Source organism: Astyanax mexicanus, chromosome 6, assembly GCF_023375975.1.
Source record: "Astyanax mexicanus isolate ESR-SI-001 chromosome 6, AstMex3_surface, whole genome shotgun sequence".
NCBI classification, from domain to species: Eukaryota; Metazoa; Chordata; class Actinopteri; order Characiformes; family Acestrorhamphidae; genus Astyanax; species Astyanax mexicanus.
In genome coordinates, this window is record NC_064413.1 from 13,762,501 (window position 1) to 13,767,500 (window position 5,000).

Below are 5,000 nucleotides of genomic sequence, written 5' to 3' on the forward strand. Positions count from 1 at the left end.
TCACTTCAAAACACAAGCAGAAAAAAAAACAAGACAGATCACAGGAACTGACCATCCCCCGATCAATTCCAGCCCTCTTGAGCACTTAGCCAACGACCCAGTCGTTTCTTCTTTCTTTGCACCGCTGTAAGGAAGGTGCACCGCTCCTGGAGGTACTGCAATACCAGGTCGATGCGTGGAGCAGAAGGAGCAAGCTCCTGTTCTGGCTCCCTGTTCTAAAAATCCATTTAATATGTAGCCCTCATATAGAGGGCGTATCAGATATTAAACTGATAAGAACAGATTTTTTCTTTCGAAAAGTTTTTATTGTCACCATACATTTTTTTTTCTTTAAAAGCCAAGTAAAAACATTTTTGCATAAAAGCCAAGTACACAACATTTACATATATTTTAAAACAAATCATCAATCAAAACAAATATTCATTTCATTCCATTTAAAATACGTTTTCATTTCGTTTTAAAACCATAGTTTCCCCTCCCCATGTCTTTATTAAATTCTATAAATCCCATTGTTGACATAAATAAATAAAATAAAATAAAATAAAAAAATAAAAAAAAGGTACAATAAGATAAAAAACACCCTCACAACACTGACAACTTCATTTTGTTTTTCGTTTTGTTTTTTGTTTTTTTCACATTGTTGTTATTTTCTTTGTTTGTGTGTGTGTACGTGTTTTGGGAACGGGAGTCCAGTGCAAGTCCATGTTTTAAAAATTCGTGAAAACCAGTTTAAAAGGAATCGCAATAGTCCATAAAATCGGTTAAAATTGTTCTTTGTGCAAAACCGGGGTGAGCCCCTAACAAGCAGGCTCCACTCCGCTCCTCAGAAGAGACGCCTCTGTCGTTTTTGGGCTCAGCGGAGAACCTCCCCTGTGCCCGCTGCTCCTTTTACTGTGTCCGTGTTAACGGGGTGCATCTACGGGAGCCAGGCGCCGTGGTGGTCTGGACCCCCCTGCGTGAGACCCCGGCCCCCTCCTCCGAATGTCGCCGTGCGGTGTCCCCTGCAGCGAAGATGTTACCAGCGCCGACAGTGCGTGCAGGGGCACCGTCACGCGCTTCCCCACCAGCAGGTTGCGGGAGGTCCAAATGGCGGCCTTCACGTGATTCAGGGTGGACCAGAGCGCTGCGAAGTCGGCTGCTGGTATCTTGTCGAGGCCCTGGCCCACCCCGTTTACCGCTAGCCGGTAAAACGTGGGCTGGACCTCCCCTGCTGGCAGGCACGGGCATTGCAGGGGGCCGGTTAAGGCCCACAGGTCCCTCGCCACGCTGCACTCCCAGAGCACATGCCGCACGGTCTCGGGCTCGCCACACCCTGGCCGCGGGCAGATGGGGTTCCTCGCCATGCCCCGGGAGTGCATCACGGCCCTGACCGGGAGGATCTCATGGGCAGCCATCCACGACAGGTCCTTATGCTTGTTCTGAAGAGCGGGGTGGGCGGCGTTCCTCCAAACTTGTTTGGCCTCACCGAGTGTGAGGCCAGGAACTGGGCTCACCTCCTCCCGGTCCTGCACAAGAGAAACAAGAGACTTGGCATTAGTTAAAATGGTGACATCCTCTTTGTCTAAAAAATACTTGTTTAAAAACTTTCTAATAAAATCATATTCAAAGGGTAGGGTAAAAGAGACTGGGGTCGTAAGATCAGGTTTTAAAATCTTGAGGCGTTGCAAGTACGACCCCATCCAGAACCTCGCCATCACCGCCGTCTTGTTCTGTCTGGAGGGGTCTGTCGCATACTTCACGTGCAAAGCAGCGAACTTGCTTCCTAAAAACAGGTGGGGGTCTGGGAGCCCCTTCCCTCCATTCTCCTTTCTCTTTTTAACCTCCGTCCTCCTCAGTCGCTCCCACTTGGACCCCCACAGGAAGTAAAAGATCGCCCGGTCTAGACCTAAAAGAAATCGTCTCGGGGGACTAAAAACAGAACACAATAATAAAAGCAAGGGTAAAATCACGGCTTTAATGATTAAAATCTTGCCCTCCATCGTCAACTGTCTTAGTCCCCAGAATCCCAATCTCTGCCTGACCCTAGCTAAAGCGTCAGTCCAGTTGCCCCGTCCACCACCCTCTTTGTCGAATTTAAGTCCTAAAATTTTAATATCATTTACTTTAAAATCAACGTCCAGGTTCAAGTCGATGTTCCCTCTAGGCCCAAAGAGCTGGGCCTCGGACTTGCTCCTATTGAGCTTAGCGCCCGAGGCCCTTCCAAACCAGTCAGTCACGTCCAATGCTCTTTGGACCGATAAAAAGTCAGAACATAAAAGCGTGACGTCGTCCATAAAAAGTGTGCAGGTCGCCGTCAGTCCACCTGGTAGGTCTAGTCCTTTGATCCATCTATCCTTTCTCAAGATCTGCGCCAGCGGCTCTATACATGCCACGTACAGAAGCGGAGATAACGAACACCCTTGGCGAACGCCAGAGCGTACACTGATCGCTTTTGTGAGATGCCCATTTACACGGATTTTGCTGCTGATATTTTTGTAAAGCAGCCCCACCCACTTAATGAACCTCCCTGGGAACCCCATTTTTTGCAGTACCTGAAACAGGTACTGGTGCGAGACCCGATCAAAAGCTTTCTCAAAATCTAAATTTAGAACTATCAGTCGAATGTTTCTGTCTCTCGCAAAACAGATGACGTCTCTAACCAACACTAGGCTGTCTGTGATCTTCCTTCCGGGCACGGCGCAGGCTTGATCCGGGTGGATCACGTCCTCTAAAACCAAAGACATACGTCTGGATAAAATCTTACTAAAAAGTTTACAATCAAAGTTTAAAAGGGTAATCGGTCGCCAGTTTCTTAAGTCGGTCTTGTCGCCCTTCTTATAAAGTAAGCTAACTATACCTGTTCTAAAACTGTCTGGAAGTCGGTCAAGGTTTTCAAATTCGTTAAAAACAGTCAAAACGTCAGTTACTAAAATGTCCCAAAAGGTCAAATAAAATTCCACGGGGAGTCCATCCTCTCCCGGGCACTTACCTTTTTTAAAACCTTTAAGACATTTAAAAGCTTCTTCACCTGTAAAATCGCTTGTTAAAACATCCTGACTGCTAATAGTTTTGTCTAAAAAATCTAAAACCTCCTTCATTGTCTCAGGGTGTACTCTCTTTTCTTTATATAACTCTTCATAAAATTCTTCTGTCAATCTTAAAATCCCTCCCGTTGTTTTTTCTTCCCTCTCATCTTTTGTTATATTTACAATCCCTCCCCCCCTTGATAAAATCTTCTTAAAAAAATATCGAGTACATTTTTCCCCTTCCTCAACTTCCTGTTCCCTGCTTCTTAAAATAGTTGCTTTACTTTTTATTTTGTTTAAAACCGACATTTCCCTTTTTATTTCTTTTATTTCTTCACTAAAATCTATGCCGTTGGTTAAAAGGTTAAAATAACGTTGTAGTCTCTTTTGCAGCCCCAACATGCACCGTCTTTCCCTATTCTTTTTCTCCTTCCCTATTTTCTTAAAAAAAGTCTGGGTCCTTTGTTTCACCATCTCCCACCACTGTGCGCGTGAATCGTAACAGTCTTTGAGGGTCTGCCAGAGACTGTACTGCTCCCTGTAACTCCTAACTATCTCTTTATCTTGTAACAGGGAGCGGTTCAGTCTCCACAGCCCTCCCCCTACAGTCACACCGGTGGGGAGAGACAGGGTGCAGGAGAGCATGAGGTGATCAGAAAAGAACATGGGGGATAATGTAGCATCGCTTGGTGGGCAGTCTCTCGTAAAAATGTAGTCGATGCGGGAGGCACGGGCGCAATCACCACTGAACCAGGTGAAGCCCTCCTCCCCTGGATGCGTTGTTTTAAAACAGTCGACTAATTTAAAATCCTTGACTATCCCCTGTAATAAAAGTGATGTCTTATCTAATTTAAAATCATCCCCCTTCCCTTTCCTATCTTTCCTATTTAAAACACAGTTAAAATCCCCTCCTACCACTAAAGGAGCCCTCCCTAACATGTGGGGCTGCAGGTCTTCTAAAAGGTCGTACCTGTCATTTTTATCATTAAAACCATAAATATTTAAAATGTTAAAGTCCGTCCCTAAAAAAGTCAGGTTTGCTAAAAGAGCCCGTCCGTCTCGCACCACTGTGCTGCCCTTCACCAGAATATGGGGGTTTTTAATTAAAATGGCAACACCGTCGGCTCTGTTGTAGTGTGAGCCGCTCCAGAGAGAGGGACCCGCAGCCCATCGCTGCTCCCAATCTCTGTAGGATTTCATAAACGGCAAAGCACACTCTTGTAGTAAAAACACATCTGACTTTATATCTTTTAAAAAGGACAAGACGCTCTCTGCTCTAGTGGAGGCTCTCACACTTCTAACATTAATGGTTGAAATGGTAAGAGCCATGAGCATTTATGGTTTTAAAACAGGTACTTAATTTAAAAAGTCATTTAAAAGAGACTACTGAAATAAAAACAGTTTAAAAAGGCATTTAAAAGTTACTTAAAGTAACTGTGACACCTGCTCTTCCTTTATCTCCATTAATCTGGAGAGAGGAGGTGAGCTGGTGCCTCCTGCCGCTGGTTCCCCACAGTCACATGCTGTGGGGGCCTTAGGCGTTGATGATGTAAGCTTGAATTGGAGGAAAGAAACTTCATTTGGAGAACCAGCGGGCCACAGCCGGTTCAGGTCTTCCGAGGAAGAACTGGCTGAACCTTGTGCGGCCCTCTGTTTTTTCTCTATCAATACAGACAGAGGAGACTCCGCAGGTCTTTTCCCCACCTGAGCGTTTGGGAGTGAGCCGGTTGACTCACCCCCGCTGGAGGCCACTACACCTTCCTCCACCGTCACCATGGAGGAGTTGGTTTCCTCCTCCTCCTGCTCCACCACCATCTTGTTTCCTTGTTCAGGCTGGAGGGGTGTGGCCTCCAGCTCCTGCTGTGACTCCGCCCGGATGCTAGCCCCGCCCTCTGCAGCATGGCCATTCCCTGAGGCCGGCTGGAGATTTGAATCTCCCGCCGAAACCTCAGGGACCGCCCCTTCCTCCTCCATTTCCTTCTCCTTCTCCTGCTC

At 46.4% G+C, this 5,000-nt stretch overlaps 1 pseudogene; it reads right to left on the reverse strand.

Annotated features, from left to right (window-relative positions):
• Positions 1-130: 130 nt before the first annotated feature.
• Positions 131-304, reverse strand: LOC125802590 (U2 spliceosomal RNA; annotated as a pseudogene).
• Positions 305-5,000: the final 4,696 nt, after the last annotated feature.